Here is a 17,942-nt window from a genome sequence, read left to right as displayed (position 1 = left end):
ACTTTATTCATAAAAATTTATCATGAGCGTTACAGAAACATTTCAAATTGTCTTGACTGTACATTTCCGGCAGGGTTACATGTTGCCTTGACTTTCTTCCATTCAATTTTGATATTGTCGTACACATATCACTCTTTACATTACCATTCCTTCTTAAATATTTACAGTGGCATGTTAGTTTTATACATTGTAGTGTTGGTTGCCCCGACCGAGGGGCTTTACACTGTTACCCGCCCCTCGGTGTACATTTGCTGGAAAGACTTTACACAGTGGTCTTTCCCCATTGCGCCTTGGCGGCAGCTGCCCCAAGCTTGAGTGCGTCCCTCAGCACGTAGTCCTGGACCTTGGAATGTGCCAGTCTGCAACACTCGGTCGAGGACAATTCTTTGCACTGGAAGATCAGCAAGTTTCGGGCAGACCAAAGAGCGTCTTTTACCGAGTTGATGACCTTCCAGCAGCAGTTGCTATTTGTCTCGGTGTGTGTCCCTGGAAACAGTCCGTAGAGCACAGAGTCCTGTGTCACAGATCTGTTTGGGATAAACCTTGACAAATACCACTGCATCTCTCTCCAGACCTTCTTTGCAAAGGCACATTCCACAAGGAGGTGTGTGACCGTCTCATTTCCCCCACAGCCACTCCGAGGGCAGCGTGCATTGGTGCAGAGCCTTCGGGTGTGCATGAAGAATCTGACAGGGAGGGCCCTTCTCACCACCAGCCAAGCTAGGTCTTGGTGCTTGTTTGAAAGTTCTGGTGATGAGGCGTTCTGCCAGATGACTCTGGCAGTCTGCTCAGGGAACCATCCAACGTCCTCCACGGTCTCTTTTTCCCTGAGGGCCTCGAGGACATTACGTGCTGACCACTGCTTCATTGCCTTGTGGTCAAAGGTGTTTTCTTTCAAAAACTTTTCCACAAAGGACAGGTGGTACGGTACGGTCCAACTACTTGGAGCGTTCCGCGGCAATGAGGCCAGGCCCATCCTTCGCAACACCGGGGACAGGTAGAACCTCAGTATGTAGTGACACTTGGTGTTTGCATACTGGGGGTCCACGCACAGCTTGATGCAGCTGGACACAAAGGTGGCCAACAGGATGAGGGAGGCGTTGGGTACGTTCCGCCCTCCCTTCTCCAGAGGTTTGTACATGGTGTCCCTTCGGACACGGTCCATCTTGGATCGCCAGATAAATTTGAAGATGGCCCGGGTGACTGCTGTGGCGTAGGGTCGGGTTATGGGCCAGACCTGCGCCACGTACAGTAGCACCGAGAGTACCTCACACCTGATGACCAGGGTTTTGCCCGCAATGGAGAGGGAGCGTTGCTCCCACCAGCCCAGTTTCTGTCTTACCTTTCCTATGCGCTCCTCCCAGTTTTTGGTGCACGCCCCAGCAGCTCCGAACCATATCCCCAGCACCTTCAGGTAATCTGACCTGACAGTGAAGGGGACAAAGGACCGGTCGGCCCAGTTCCCAAAGAACATGGCCTCGCTCTTGCCCCGGTTTACCTTGGCTCCAGAGGCCAGTTCAAACTGGTCGCAGGTGGTTAAGAGCCTGCGTACAGACGCAGGATCCGAGCAGAAGACGGCAACGTCGTCCATGTACAGGGAGGCCTTGACTTGCATGCCTCCACTGCCTGGGATCGTCACTCCTCTTATACCCGGATCCCTCCTGATGGACTCGGCAAAAGGTTCTATGCAGCACACAAAAAGGGCAGAGGAGAGAGGGCAGCCCTGCCTGACTCCAGATCTGATCTGGAACTTTTCTGATTCCCACCCATTGATTGAGGTGCGGTGCGCAGGGGCCTTCTTGGAGGTGAGTAGTGAGTTTAAAAACCTTACCTTTACAGGAGCAGCCCTTTGGATTTCGGCGGCAGCGGTGCGCAGGGGCCTTCTGGGAGGTGAGTAGTTAGTTTAAAAGCTCTTACCTTTACAGGAGCAGCCCTTTGGATTTCGGCGGCAGCGGTGCGCAGGGGCCTTCTTGGAGGTGAGTAGTGAGTTTAAAAACCTTACCTTTACAGGAGCAGCCCTTTGGATTTCGGCGGCAGCGGTGCGCAGGGGCCTTCTGGGAGGTGAGTAGTTAGTTTAAAAGCTCTTACCTTTACAGGAGCAGCCCTTTGGATTTCGGCGGCAGCGGTGCGCAGGGGCCTTCTTGGAGGTGAGTAGTTAGTTTAAAAACCTTACCTTTACAGGAGCAGCCCTTTGATTTCGGCGGGAACCGGAAGTTCGACCTCTGGCAAGTCCCCCCCCCCCCAATAAATTCTGGTGGAGAGGAAACCCGAGACACTACACGTGTAGTGTCTCCCACCCACCCTCCTCCTCTAACCTAATAATAAGACCCATTGGTGTAAGGTAAGTGCCATATTATATTATTATATTATTAGCATTGTGCAGGCCAAGGATTGGAGGTGGAGGAGCAGTCTCTGTCAGCAAGAGAACCTGAGAACATCTCAGAAGGTAAGCAAGTGATTTTTACTTTTATACCTTTTTTTCAAATTGTGTGTGTCGGGGGGAAACTGAAGTGACATCACAGAAAAGCTGTGACCTGAGTGGCTGGTTGGGATTCTAACCTAAATTTTTTTGAGTATTTGGGAACTAATTAAACATAATAACTTAATTATAATTTAGAGGATATCTAAGCCAGAGATCGGAGGATATTATAGTTAGCTATCGCATTTCTATTAGAAATCTAGTGCTAGGAAACAGATAGTTGACAGTAACTTTGTAATTTAAAAAAAGTATTTATAAAAAAAAAAAGACAAATTTTAATTTTAATTAATTGACGCAATGTCAGTTAGAGGGGTGCTGTGCTCTGACTGTGAGATGTGGCAGGTCCGGGAGGCTTCCAGCGTCCCGGATGGCTTCATCTGCAGAAAGTGCACCCAACTGCAGCTCCTCACAGACCGCATGGTTCGGTTGGAGCAGCAATTGGATGCACTTAGGAGCATGCAGGTGGCGGAAAGCGTCATAGATCGCAGTTATGTAAGTGTGGTCACACCCAAGGTGCAGGCAGAGAAATGGGTGACCACCAGAAAGGGCAGGCAGTCAGTGCAGGAATCCCCTGTGGTTGTCCCCCTCTCGAACAGATATACCCCTTTGGATACTGTCGGGGGGGATAGCCTATCCGGGGAAAACAGCAGCAGCCAGAGCAGTGGCACCACGGCTGGCTCTGATGTTCAGAAGGGAGGGTCAAAGCGCAGAAGAGTAATAGTTATAGGGGACTCTATAGTCAGGGGAACAGATAGGCGCTTCTGTGGACGTGAAAGAGACTCCAGGATGGTATGTTGCCTCCCTGGTGCCAGGGTCCAGGATGTCTCCGAACGGGTAGAGGGAATCCTGAAGGGGGAGGGCAAACAGGTAGAGGTCGTTGTACATATTGGTACTAACGACATAGGCAGGAAGGGGCATGAGGTCCTGCAGCAGGAGTTCAGGGAGCTAGGCAGAAAGTTAAAAGACAGGACCTCGAGGGTTGTAATCTCGGGATTACTCCCTGTGCCACGTGCCAGTGAGGCTAGAAATAGGAAGATAGAGCAGACAAACACGTGGCTAAACAGCTGGTGTAGGAGGGAGGGTTTCTGTTATCTGGACCACTGGGAGCTCTTCCGGGGCAGGTGTGACCTGTATAAGATGGACGGGTTGCATCTAAACCGGAGAGGCATAAATATCCTGGCCGCGAGATTTGCTAGTGTCACACGGGAGGGTTTAAACTAGTATGGCAGGGGGGTGGGCACGGGAGCAATAGGTCAGAAGGTGAGAGCGTTGAGGGAGAACTAGGGAATAGGGACAGTGTGGCTCTGAGGCAGAGCAGACGGGGAGAAGTTGCTGAACACAGCGGGTCTGGTGGCCTGAAGTGCATATGTTTTAATGCAAGGAGCATTACGGGTAAGGCAGATGAACTTAGAGCTTGGATTACTACTTGGAACTATGATGTTGTTGCCATTACAGAGACCTGGTTGAGGGAAGGGCAGGATTGGCAGCTAAACGTTCCAGGATTTAGATGTTTCAGGCGGGATAGAGGGGGATGTAAAAGGGGAGGCGGAGTTGCGCTACTTGTTCAGGAGAGTATCACAGCTATACAGCGAGAGGACACCTCAGAGGGCAGTGAGGCTATATGGGTAGAGATCAGGAATAAGAAGGGTGCAGTCACAATGTTGGGGGTATACTACAGGCCTCCCAACAGCCAGCGGGAGATAGAGGAGCAGATAGGTAGACAGATTTTGGAAAAGAGTAAAAACAACAGGGTTGTGGTGATGGGAGACTTCAACTTCCCCAATATTGACTGGGACTCACTTAGTGCCAGGGGCTTAGACGGGGCAGAGTTTGTAAGGAGCATCCAGGAGGGCTTCTTAAAACAATATGTAAACAGTCCAACTAGGGAAGAGGCGGTACTGGACCTGGTATTGGGGAATGAGCCCGGCCAGGTGGTAGATGTTTCAGTAGGGGAGCATTTCGGTAACAGTGACCACAATTCAGTAAGTTTTAAAGTACTGGTGGACAAGGATAAGAGTGGTCCGAGGATGAATGTGCTAAATTGGGGGAAGGCTAATTATAACAATATTAGGCGGGAACTGAAGAACATAGATTGGGGGCGGATGTTTGAGGGCAAATCAACATCTGACATGTGGGAGGCTTTCAAGTGTCAGTTGATAGGAATACAGGACAGGCATGTTCCTGTGAGGAAGAAAGATAAATACGGCAATTTTCGGGAACCTTGGATGACGAATGATATTGTAGGCCTCGTCAAAAAGAAAAAGGAGGCATTTGTCAGGGCTAAAAGGCTGGGAACAGACGAAGCCTGTGTGGCATATAAGGAAAGTAGGAAGGAACTTAAGCAGGGAGTCAGGAGGGCTAGAAGGGGTCATGAAAAGTCATTGGCAAATAGGGTTAAGGAAAATCCCAAGGCTTTTTACACTTACATAAAAAGCAAGAGGGTAGCCAGGGAAAGGGTTGGCCCACTGAAGGATAGGCAAGGGAATCTATGTGTGGAGCCAGAGGAAATGGGCGAGGTACTAAATGAATACTTTGCATCAGTATTCACCAAAGAGAAGGAATTGGTAGATGTTGAGTCTGGAGAAGGGGGTGTAGATAGCCTGGGTCACATTGTGATCCAAAAAGACGAGGTGTTGGGTGTCTTAAAAAATATTAAGGTAGATAAGTCCCCAGGGCCGGATGGGATCTACCCCAGAATACTGAAGGAGGCTGGAGAGGAAATTGCTGAGGCCTTGACAGAAATCTTTGGATCCTCGCTGTCTTCAGGGGATGTCCCGGAGGACTGGAGAATAGCCAATGTTGTTCCTCTGTTTAAGAAGGGTGGCAGGGATAATCCCGGGAACTACAGGCCGGTGAGCCTTACTTCAGTGGTAGGGAAATTACTGGAGAGAATTCTTCGAGACAGGATCTACTCCCATTTGGAAGCAAATGGACGTATTAGTGAGAGGCAGCACGGTTTTGTGAAGGGGAGGTCGTGTCTCACTAACTTGATAGAGTTTTTCGAGGAGGTCACTAGGATGATTGATGCAGGTCGGGCAGTAGATGTTGTCTATATGGACTTCAGTAAGGCCTTTGACAAGGTCCCTCATGGTAGACTAGTACAAAAGGTGAAGTCACACGGGATCAGGGGTGAACTGGCAAGGTGGATACAGAACTGGCTAGGCCATAGAAGGCAGAGGGTAGCAATGGAGGGATGCTTTTCTAATTGGAGGGCTGTGACCAGTGGTGTTCCACAGGGATCAGTGCTGGGACCTTTGCTCTTTGTAGTATATATAAATGATTTGGAGGAAAATGTAACTGGTCTGATTAGTAAGTTTGCAGACGACACAAAGGTTGGTGGAATTGCGGATAGCGATGAGGACTGTCTGAGGATACAGCAGGATTTAGATTGTCTGGAGACTTGGGCGGAGAGATGGCAGATGGAGTTTAACCTGGACAAATGTGAGGTAATGCATTTTGGAAGGGCTAATGCAGGTAGGGAATATACAGTGAATGGTAGAACCCTCAAGAGTATTGAAAGTCAAAGAGATCTAGGAGTACAGGTCCACAGATCACTGAAAGGGGCTACACAGGTGGAGAAGGTAGTCAAGAAGGCATACGGCATGCTTGCCTTCATTGGCCGGGGCATTGAGTATAAGAATTGGCAAGTCATGTTGCAGCTGTATAGAACCTTAGTTAGGCCACACTTGGAGTATAGTGTTCAATTCTGGTCGCCACACTACCAGAAGGATGTGGAGGCTTTAGAGAGGGTGCAGAAGAGATTTACCAGAATGTTGCCTGGTATGGAGGGCATAAGCTATGAGGAGCGATTGAATAAACTCGGTTTGTTCTCACTGGAACGAAGGAGGTTGAGGGGCGACCTGATAGAGGTATACAAAATTATGAGGGGCATAGACAGAGTGGATAGTCAGAGGCTTTTCCCCAGGGTAGAGGGGTCAATTACTAGGGGGCATAGGTTTAAGGTGAGACGGGCAAAGTTTAGAGTAGATGTACGAGGCAAGTTTTTTACGCAGAGGGTAGTGGGTGCCTGGAACTCACTACCGGAGGAGGTAGTGGAGGCAGGGACGATAGGGACATTTAAGGGGCATCTTGACAAATATATGAATAGGATGGGAATAGAAGGATACGGACCCAGGAAGTGTAGAAGATTGTAGTTTAGTCGGGCAGTATGGTCGGCACGGGCTTGGAGGGCCGAAGGGCCTGTTCCTGTGCTGTACATTTCTTTGTTCTTTGTTTGTTCTTTGTTTGAGACTGCGCTATAGATGTTTGTGTAGAGCAGTTTGATCCAATTGCGAATTCCCTCCCCAAACCCCATTTTGGAGAGCACATCCATCATGTAGGTGTGCGATATTCTGTCAAAAGCCTTCTCCTGGTCAAGGCTGATGAGGCAAGTGTCCACCCCCCTGTCCTGCACGTAGGCGATCGTATCCCTGAGTAGCGCGAGGCTATCAGAGATCTTCCTGCCGGGTACAGCACAGGTCTGGTCAGGGTGGATCACCGACTCCAGAGCAGACCTGACCCGATTGGCGATGACCTTTGCTAGAATTTTGTAGTCCACATTCAACAGTGAAATGGGTCGCCAATTTCGAATTTCTTCCCTTTCCCCCTTCTGTTTGTAGATGAGGGTGATGATGCCTTTCCTCATGGACTCTGACATGCTGCCCTCCAGAAGCATACTCTCGTACACTTCCAGCAGGTCTGGGCCCATCCAGTCCCACAGAGCCGAATACAACTCAACCGGTAAGCCGTCGCTTCCGGGAGTTTTACTCGTCTCGAAGGACTTGGCGGCCTTTGTCAGCTCGTCCAGAGTTAGTGGTTTGTCCAGGTTTTCCAGCTCGCTGTCGCCTATGACCTCCGTGATAGTCGACAGGAAGGTCTGGGAAACAGTGCTATCTGTTGGCTTCAGGTCATACAGTCCGGCATAAAAGGATTGGCTGATCCTCAGGATGTCAGACTGCGATGACTTTTCAGAGCCATCTTCTTCCTTCAGGCTGCTGATCACAGAGGTGTCTCTGTGCACCTTTTGGAAGAAGAAGCGTGAGCACTTTTCGTCCTGCTCCACGGAGCGGACTCTGGAGCGGAAGATAACCTTGGAGGCCTCCGAGGTGTAGAGCGAGGCTTGCTGGCTCTTCACCTCTTGGAGATCCTCCTTGACATCCACCCCCATCGACTGCAGCTGGAGCAAATTTTGCATACTTTTCTGGAGCCTGGACATGACCCCTCGTCTCTCTCTCACCTTTTGAACGCCCTTGAGGATGAAAAACCTCTTGATATTCCCCTTGATTGCTTCCCACCAGAGATGTGGGGCCTCAAAGAGGGGTTTCACGGTTCTCCAACCTTTGTAATCCCTCCTGAGTTCCTCGATGTTCTCAGGGGTCAGCAGTTTTACATTTAGCTTCCACGTCCCCCTGCCTACCCCCTGGTCTTCCTGCAGGTGGCAGTCGGCCAGTAGGAGGCAGTGGTCAGAGAAGAACACCGGCGTTACGTCGGTGGACCTGACCGTGAAAGCTCGGGACACAAAAAAGAAGTCTATCCTGGAGCGGACGGACCCGTCTGGCCGTGACCATGTGTATCTACGCTGCGCGCCGTCTGCAGGGTTGCTGCAGACGTCGAGCAGCTTGGCGTCTTTTACCGTTTCCATCAGGAGTCTGGACGTAGCGTCTAGTTTGCTGTCGGCTTTGCTGGATCGTCCAGCCGCATCGATGATGCAGTTGAAGTCACCACCCAGGATGACCGGCTTGGAGGTGGCCAACAGCAGTGGGAGTTGCTGAAGAACTGCCAGCCGCTCACTTTTTACGGCCGGGGCGTACACATTAATAAGTCTGAGAGGGGTGTTCTTGTATTTCACGTCTGCTACGAGGAGGCGCCCGCCCACCACCTCCTTAACGTCGGAGATGGTGAAGTTGCCTCCCCGCAGCAGAATACCCAGGCCGGAGGAGCGGCAGTCGTTTCCTCCTGACCAGATGGATGGCCCGTGGGACCACCAGCTCGACCAGCGCCTGTAGTTGCTGAGGTGCGGAATTCCGCACTCCTGCAGGAACAGTAGGTCAGCTTTTACATTTGCCAAATAGTTGAGTGTGGCTACACACCGCGAAGTATCTTTGATGCTTCGCACATTTATGGATGCAATTTTTAAACCCATTATAAAAAAGATAGATTTACCAGTCTCAAGAGTCCAGAGTCTATACAGTTGGCTGTTCCAGCTGTTCGATGTTCCCCAGCATGCCGGTGGTGCTCGCAAACTTTAGCACAGTTGCAGGGCTGAGAAAGCTGTTCTGGTCCGTACTGGCCCCGTGATTTTGATGCAGATGCATTGGGGGGGTGATGTAGCCCTGGCGTTCGTCATGGCAGTCAGTAGGTGTTGGGGTTGCAGGCCGGTCTTCACCTGGGTTGTTGCTGCTCGTTACTATCGGGGGTTGGTCTGTGACCTTGTTTCCTTCCCGGTCGGTGGTCTGGGGGGTCTGTGCCTTCCGTTCCACGTTGGTGCTTTGCCTCTTTATTTGAGGCCGATTCTTGTCCTGTTTTCCCTCATCGGATGAGGTGTCGGCGCTAAGTGCGCCGGCTGAGAGGTGTCGCTTTTTGTCTCTACCCCTCGGGGGGTTCTTCAGTTTGTTTTTTTGTTTCCGCTTTCGTTTGTCCCTGTTCACTGTTTCCCAGGGCTCTTTATTCTTTGTCCCATCCTCTTCCTCTTCCATTGAGTGTTCCTCATCAGATGGGGCTGGGGTTGGGTTGTCAGGAGGTGCTGGGGCCTCTTCTTTTTGTTGGGGGCCCTTTTGTTGCTTTTCCTCATTCTGAGCCGTGGTGTCTTTTTCGGTGGAGGGTGTATGCACCTCCTCTCTGGTCGCCTTTTTAACTCCGCTGCTGATGATTTCAGCGTATGTCGCCCCGCGTTTCGGGCAGGCCCTGTAAAGATGGCCGGCCTCCCCACACAGGTTGCAGCACTTGTCTTCTTTGCAGTCCTTAGTCATGTGTCCCTCCTGCCTGCAGTTCTTGCAGAAGGTCACACTGCAGTTTGCGGCAACATGCCCCGTTTTGCCACAGGTGTGGCATACACGTGGCTGTCCCACGTAGTAGAGGTAGCCACGATTTACTCCAATAGCGAAATTGGAGGGGGGATGCAGGATGGCTCCGTTGCTGTCCGTTCTTAGGGTCACCTTGACCTGGTGCTCACTTGTCCAGATGCCGAAGGTGTCTTTCACTTGCACGCTGTCACTTTTCAGCTCAGCGTACCTGGCGAGGAACGTGAGCACATCAGATACAGGGACGTGGGGGTTGTACGTGTGCAGTGTAACAACCCGATTTCGCTGTGCCGGTAGCGTAAACAGAGGTTCCGCAGTCAGGATCGACAAGGGACTCTGGTTACCTTTTTCCTTGAAGACGTTCAAGAATTTGATGCACGCTGCGACGCTCTTGAAGGTGACATCAAAGAAACCATTCTTGGGGAAGTTTTGCAAGCAGAAGATCTCTGTTGCTTTAAACCCACAGCACTCGAGCAGCACCTTCTTCACGAAGTGTTTCCGGTCCAAAGGTGACTCTCCATCCGTTTTCTTCACTGTGACTCGGACAGTGTTTCGCACGCCCCAGCCTGGTGGTCGGGATGCAGCTGCATCCATAGCTCGTACGTTGGGTGTGAAACTGTATCGGCGTTAGGCCTAAACCCGAGGTTTAGGCCAGCATGTAGATCCACCAATAGCAGCCAAGCTCCAAACGTTTCCTCTTTGACAACTTCAATCCACGATCGACATGGAAATCCTCAGCTTCCCTCGATCAAATGAGACTACACTTGATCTTAGCCAAAAGGCCGAGAAGCGGAGTAATCCACATTCAACAGTGAAATGATGTGGAGATGCCGGCGTTGGACTGGGGTGAGCACAGTACGAAGTCTTACAACACCAGGTTAAAGTCCAACACAATACCAGGTTAAAGTCCAACAGGTTTGTTTCGATGTCACTAGCTTTCGGAGCGCTGCTCCTTCCTCAGGTGAATGAAGAGGTATGCTCCAGAAACATATATATGGACAGATTCAAAGATGCCAGACAATGCTTGGAATGCGACCATTAGCAGGTGATTAAATCTTTACAGATCCAGAGATGGGGTAACCCCAGGTTTGAGAGGTGTGAATTGTGTCAAGCCAGGACAGTTGGTAGGATTTTGCAGTGAAATGGGTGGTCAATTTTGAATTTGTTTGCTTTCCCCCTTGTGCTTGTAAGATGAGGCCTTTCGTCATCCTTCATCACACCCCGTAGAAGCTGAGTAGCAGCAGCCACTTGACGAAGCGTTTTGTTGTGTGATGAAAGAAATGTGAATAAAGTGTATATTTGTATGTGTTTGAGCTGTTTTTTGACTTTGAAATTCCCCATAAAGGGGTGGTGTGCACCGTTCCTGGAGATACTGCAATACCAGGTCGATGCATGGAGTGGACGGAGCAAGCCCCTATTCCATCTCCCTGCTCCAAAAATCAATTTAATATATGGTCCCCAGATAAGGGACGTATCAGATATTAAACTGATAAGAACAGATTTTTTTTTTTTTTTTTTTTTTTCAAAAAAATATACTTTATTCATAAAAATTTATCATGAGCATTACAGAAACATTTCAAATTGTCTTGACTGTACATTTCCGGCAGGGTTACATGTTGCCTTGACTTTCTTTCATTCACTTTTGATATTGTCATACACATATCACTCTTTACATTACAATTCCTTCTTAAATATTTACAGTGTCATGTTTGTTTTATACATTGGAGTGTTGGTTGCCCAGACCGAGGGGCTTTACACTGTTACGCGCCCCTCGGTGTACATTTTCTGGAAAGACTTTACACAGTGGTCTTTCCCCATTGCGCCTTGGCGGCAGCTGCCCCAAGCTTGAGTGCGTCCCTCAGCACGTAGTCCTGGACCTTGGAATGTGCCAGTCTGCAACACTCGGTCGAGGACAATTCTTTGCACTGGAAGATCAGCAAGTTTCGGGCAGACCAAAGAGCGTCTTTTACCGAGTTGATGACCTTCCAGCAGCAGTTGATATTTGTCTCGGTGTGTGTCCCTGGAAACAGTCCGTAGAGCACAGAGTCCTGTGTCACAGATCTGTTTGGGATAAACCTTGACAAATACCACTGCATCTCTCTCCAGACCTTCTTTGCAAAGGCACATTCCACAAGGAGGTGTGTGACCGTCTCATTTCCCCCACAGCCACTCCGAGGGCAGCGTGCATTGGTGCAGAGCCTTCGGGTGTGCATGAAGAATCTGACAGGGAGGGCCTTTCTCACCACCAGCCAAGCTAGGTCTTGGTGCTTGTTTGAAAGTTCTGGTGATGAGGCGTTCTGCCAGATGACTCTGGCAATCTGCTCAGGGAACCATCCAACGTCCTCCACGGTCTCCTTTTCCCTGAGGGCCTCGAGGACATTACGTGCTGACCACTGCTTCATTGCCTTGTGGTCAAAGGTGTTTTCCTTCAAAAACTTTTCCACAAAGGACAGGTGGTACGGTACGGTCCAACTACTTGGAGCGTTCCGCGGCAATGAGGCCAGGCCCATCCTTCGCAACACCGGGGATAGGTAGAACCTCAGTATGTAGTGACACTTGGTGTTTGCATACTGGGGGTCCACGCACAGCTTGATGCAGCTGGACACAAAGGTGGCCAACAGGATGAGGGAGGCGTTGGGTACGTTCCGCCCTCCCTTCTCCAGAGGTTTGTACATGGTGTCCCTTCGGACACGGTCCATCTTGGATCGCCAGATAAATTTGAAGATGGCCCGGGTGACTGCTGTGGCGTAGGGTCGGGTTATGGGCCAGACCTGCGCCACGTACAGTAGCACCGAGAGTACCTCACACCTGATGACCAGGGTTTTGCCCGCAATGGAGAGGGAGCGTTGCTCCCACCAGCCCAGTTTCTGTCTTACCTTTCCTATGCGCTCCTCCCAGTTTTTGGTGCAAGCCCCAGCAGCTCCGAACCATATCCCCAGCACCTTCAGGTAATCTGACCTGACAGTGAAGGGGACAAAGGACCGGTCGGCCCAGTTCCCAAAGAACATGGCCTCGCTCTTGCCCCGGTTTACCTTGGCTCCAGAGGCCAGTTCAAACTGGTCGCAGGTGGTCAAGAGCCTGCGTACAGACGCAGGATCCGAGCAGAAGACGGCAACGTCGTCCATGTACAGGGAGGCCTTGACTTGCATGCCTCCACTGCCTGGGATCGTCACTCCTCTTATACCCGGATCCCTCCTGATGGACTCGGCAAAAGGTTCTATGCAGCACACAAAAAGGGCAGAGGAGAGAGGGCAGCCCTGCCTGACTCCAGATCTGATCTGGAACTTTTCTGATTCCCACCCATTGATTGAGACTGCGCTATAGATGTTTGTGTAGAGCAGTTTGATCCAATTGCGAATTCCCTCCCCAAACCCCATTTTGGAGAGCCCATCCATCATGTAGGTGTGCGATATTCTGTCAAAAACCTTCTCCTGGTCAAGGCTGATGAGGCAAGTGTCCACCCCCCTGTCCTGCACGTAGGCGATCGTATCCCTGAGTAGCGCGAGGCTATCAGAGATCTTCCTGCCGGGTACAGCACAGGTCTGGTCAGGGTGGATCACCGACTCCAGAGCAGACCTGACCCGATTGGCGATGACCTTTGCTAGAATTTTGTAGTCCACATTCAATAGTGAAATGGGTCGCCAATATCGAATTTCTTCCCTTTCCCCCTTCTGTTTGTAGATGAGGGTGATGATGCCTTTCCTCATGGACTCTGACATGCTGCCTTCCAGAAGCATACTCTCGTACACTTCCAGCAGGTCTGGGCCCATCCAGTCCCACAGAGCCGAATACAACTCAACCGGTAAGCCGTCGCTTCCGGGAGTTTTACTCGTCTCGAAGGACTTGACGGCCTTTGTCAGCTCGTCCAGAGTTAGTGGTTTGTCCAAGTTTTCCAGCTCGCTGTCGCCTATGACCTCCGTGATAGTCGACAGGAAGGTCTGGGAAACAGTGCTATCTGTTGGCTTCAGGTCATACAGTCCGGCATAAAAGGATTGGCTGATCCTCAGGATGTCAGACTGCGATGACTTTTCAGAGCCATCTTCTTCCTTCAGGCTGCTGATCACAGAGGTGTCTCTGTGCACCTTTTGGAAGAAGAAGCGTGAGCACTTTTCGTCCTGCTCCACGGAGCGGACTCTGGAACGGAAGATAAACTTGGAGGCCTCCGAGGTGTAGAGCGAGGCTTGCTGGCTCTTCACCTCTTGGAGATCCTCCTTGACATCCACCCCCATCGACTGCAGCTGGAGCAAATTTTGCATACTTTTCTGGAGCCTGGACATGACCCCTCGTCTCTCTCTCACCTTTTGAACGCCCTTGAGGATGAAAAACCTCTTGATATTCCCCTTGATTGCTTCCCACCAGAGATGTGGGGCCTCAAAGAGGGGTTTCACGGTTCTCCAACCTTTGTAATCCCTCCTGAGTTCCTCGATGTTCTCAGGGGTCAGCAGTTTTACATTTAGCTTCCACGTCCCCCTGCCTACCCCCTGGTCTTCCTGCAGGTGGCAGTCGGCCAGTAGGAGGCAGTGGTCAGAGAAGAACACCGGCGTTACGTCGGTGGACCTGACCGTGAAAGCTCGGGACACAAAAAAGAAGTCTATCCTGGAGCGGACGGACCCGTCTGGCCGTGACCATGTGTATCTACGCTGCGCGCCGTCTGCAGGGTTGCTGCAGACGTCGAGCAGCTTGGCGTCTTTTACCGTTTCCATCAGGAGTCTGGACGTAGCGTCTAGTTTGCTGTCGGCTTTGCTGGATCGTCCAGCCGCATCGATGATGCAGTTGAAGTCACCACCCAGGATGACCGGCTTGGAGGTGGCCAACAGCAGTGGGAGTTGCTGAAGAACTGCCAGCCGCTCACTTTTTACGGCCGGGGCGTACACATTAATAAGTCTGAGAGGGGTGTTTTTGTATTTCACGTCTGCTACGAGGAGGCGCCCGCCCACCACCTCCTTAACGTCGGAGATGGTGCAGTTGCCTCCCCGCAGCAGAATACCCAGGCCGGAGGAGCGGCAGTCGTTTCCTCCTGACCAGATGGATGGCCCGTGGGACCACCAGCTCGACCAGCGCCTGTAGTTGCTGAGGTGCGGAATTCCGCACTCCTGCAGGAACAGTAGGTCAGCTTTTACATTTGCCAAATAGTTGAGTGTGGCTACACACCGCGAAGTATCTTTGATGCTTCGCACATTTATGGATGCAATTTTTAAACCCATTATAAAAAAGATAGATTTACCAGTCTCAAGAGTCCAGAGTCTATACAGTTGGCTGTTCCAGCTGTTCGATGTTCCCCAGCATGCCGGTGGTGCTCGCAAACTTTAGCACAGTTGCAGGGCTGAGAAAGCTGTTCTGGTCCGTACTGGCCCCGTGATTTTGATGCAGATGCATTGGGGGGGTGATGTAGCCCTGGCGTTCGTCATGGCAGTCAGTAGGTGTTGGGGTTGCAGGCCGGTCTTCACCTGGGTTGTTGCTGCTCGTTACTATCGGGGGTTGGTCTGTGACCTTGTTTCCTTCCCGGTCGGTGGTCTGGGGGGTCTGTGCCTTCCGTTCCACGTTGGTGCTTTGCCTCTTTATTTGAGGCCGATTCTTGTCCTGTTTTCCCTCATCGGATGAGGTGTCGGCGCTAAGTGCGCCGGCTGAGAGGTGTCGCTTTTTGCCGCTACCCCTCGGGGGGTTCTTCAGTTTGTTTTTTTGTTTCCTCTTTCGTTTGTCCCTGTTCACTGTTTCCCAGGGCTCTTCATTCTTTGTCCCATCCTCTTCCTCTTCCATTGAGTGTTCCTCATCAGATGGGGCTGGGGTTGGGTTGTCAGGAGGTGCTGGGGCCTCTTCTTTTTGTTGGGGGCCCTTTTGTTGCTTTTCCTCATTCTGAGCCGTGGTGTCTTTTTCGGTGGAGGGTGTATGCACCTCCTCTCTGGTCGCCTTTTTAACTCCGCTGCTGATGATTTCAGCGTATGTCGCCCCGCGTTTCGGGCAGGCCCTGTAAAGATGGCCGGCCTCCCCACACAGGTTGCAGCACTTGTCTTCTTTGCAGTCCTTAGTCATGTGTCCCTCCTGCCTGCAGTTCTTGCAGAAGGTCACACTGCAGTTTGCGGCAACATGCCCCGTTTTGCCACAGGTGTGGCATACTCGTGGCTGTCCCACGTAGTAGAGGTAGCCACGATTTACTCCAATAGCGAAATTGGAGGGGGGATGCAGGATGGCTCCGTTGCTGTCCGTTCTTAGGGTCACCTTGACCTGGTGCTCACTTGTCCAGATGCCGAAGGTGTCTTTCACTTGCACGCTGTCACTTTTCAGCTCAGCGTACCTGGCGAGGAACGTGAGCACATCAGATACAGGGACGTGGGGGTTGTACGTGTGCAGTGTAACAACCCGATTTCGCTGTGCCGGTAGCGTAAACAGAGGTTCCGCAGTCAGGATCGACAAGGGACTCTGGTTACCTTTTTCCTTGAAGACGTTCAAGAATTTGATGCACGCTGCGACGCTCTTGAAGGTGACATCAAAGAAACCATTCTTGGGGAAGTTTTGCAAGCAGAAGATCTCTGTTGCTTTAAACCCACAGCACTCGAGCAGCACCTTCTTCACGAAGTGTTTCCGGTCCAAAGGTGACTCTCCATCCGTTTTCTTCACTGTGACTCGGACAGTGTTTCGCACGCCCCAGCCTGGTGGTCGGGATGCAGCTGCATCCATAGCTCGTACGTTGGGTGTGAAACTGTATCGGCGTTAGGCCTAAACCCGAGGTTTAGGCCAGCATGTAGATCCACCAATAGCAGCCAAGCTCCAAACGTTTCCTCTTTGACAACTTCAATCCACGATCGACATGGAAATCCTCAGCTTCCCTCGATCAAATGAGACTACACTTGATCTTAGCCAAAAGGCCGAGAAGCGGAGTAATCCACATTCAACAGTGAAATGATGTGGAGATGCCGGCGTTGGACTGGGGTGAGCACAGTACGAAGTCTTACAACACCAGGTTAAAGTCCAACACAATACCAGGTTAAAGTCCAACAGGTTTGTTTCGATGTCACTAGCTTTCGGAGCGCTGCTCCTTCCTCAGGTGAATGAAGAGGTATGCTCCAGAAACATATATATGGACAGATTCAAAGATGCCAGACAATGCTTGGAATGCGACCATTAGCAGGTGATTAAATCTTTACAGATCCAGAGATGGGGTAACCCCAGGTTTCAGAGGTGTGAATTGTGTCAAGCCAGGACAGTTGGTAGGATTTTGCAGTGAAATGGGTGGTCAATTTTGAATTTGTTTGCTTTCCCCCTTGTGCTTGTAAGATGAGGCCTTTCGTCATCCTTCATCACACCGGGGCCAGGTAGAAGCTGAGTAGCAGCAGCCACTTGACGAAGCGTTTTGTTGTGTGATGAAAGAAATGTGAATAAAGTGTATATTTGTATGTGTTTGAGCTGTTTTTTGACTTTGAAATTCACCATAAAGGGGTGGTGTGCACCGTTCCTGGAGATACTGCAATACCAGGTCGATGCGTGGAGTGGACGGAGCAAGCCCCTATTCCATCTCCCTGCTCCAAAAATCAATTTAATATATGGTCCCCAGATAAGGGACGTATCAGATATTAAACTGATAAGAACAGATTTTTTTTATTTTTTTTTTATTTATTTATTTTTTTTATTCAAAAAAATATACTTTATTCATAAAAATTTATCAAGAGCGTTACAGAAACATTTCAAATTGTCTTGACTGTACATTTCCGGCAGGGTTACATGTTGCCTTGACTTTCTTCCATTCAATTTTGATATTGTCGTACACATATCACTCTTTACATTACCATTCCTTCTTAAATATTTACTGTGGCATGTTTGTTTTATACATTGTAGTGTTGGTTGCCCCGACCGAGGGGCTTTACACTGTTACCCGCCCCTCGGTGTACATTTGCTGGAAAGACTTTACACAGTGGTCTTTCCCCATTGCGCCTTGGCGGCAGCTGCCCCAAGCTTGAGTGCGTCCCTCAGCACGTAGTCCTGGACCTTGGAATGTGCCAGTCTGCAACACTCGGTCGAGGACAATTCTTTGCACTGGAAGATCAGCAAGTTTCGGGCAGACCAAAGAGCGTCTTTCACCGAGTTGATGACCTTCCAGCAGCAGTTGATATTTGTCTCGGTGTGTGTCCCTGGAAACAGTCCGTAGAGCACAGAGTCCTGTGTCACAGATCTATTTGGGATAAACCTTGACAAATACCACTGCATCTCTCTCCAGACCTTCTTTGCAAAGGCACATTCCACAAGGAGGTGTGTGACCGTCTCATTTCCCCCACAGCCACTCCGAGGGCAGCGTGCATTGGTGCAGAGCCTTCGGGTGTGCATGAAGAATCTGACAGGGAGGGCCCTTCTCACCACCAGCCAAGCTAGGTCTTGGTGCTTGTTTGAAAGTTCTGGTGATGAGGCGTTCTGCCAGATGACTCTGGCAGTCTGCTCAGGGAACCATCCAACGT

At 50.6% G+C, this 17,942-nt stretch overlaps 1 non-coding gene and 1 pseudogene across 1 annotated transcript; both read right to left on the bottom strand.

The window, feature by feature from the left end:
* Positions 1 to 10,845: 10,845 nt before the first annotated feature.
* Positions 10,846 to 11,032, bottom strand: LOC140394577 (U2 spliceosomal RNA). Its single transcript, XR_011935900.1, has one exon. It is a non-coding gene; the product is annotated as a U2 spliceosomal RNA (small nuclear RNA).
* Positions 11,033 to 16,932: 5,900 nt separating this feature from the next.
* Positions 16,933 to 17,135, bottom strand: LOC140394584 (U2 spliceosomal RNA; annotated as a pseudogene).
* Between the last annotated feature and the right edge of the window lie 807 nt (positions 17,136 to 17,942).

The sequence above is a fragment of the Scyliorhinus torazame genome, chromosome 17 (genome assembly GCF_047496885.1).
Source record: "Scyliorhinus torazame isolate Kashiwa2021f chromosome 17, sScyTor2.1, whole genome shotgun sequence".
Lineage (NCBI taxonomy): Eukaryota > Metazoa > Chordata > Chondrichthyes > Carcharhiniformes > Scyliorhinidae > Scyliorhinus > Scyliorhinus torazame.
The sequence above is the reverse complement of the archived record's forward strand: the minus strand, read 5'-3'. Positions and strand labels throughout refer to the sequence as shown.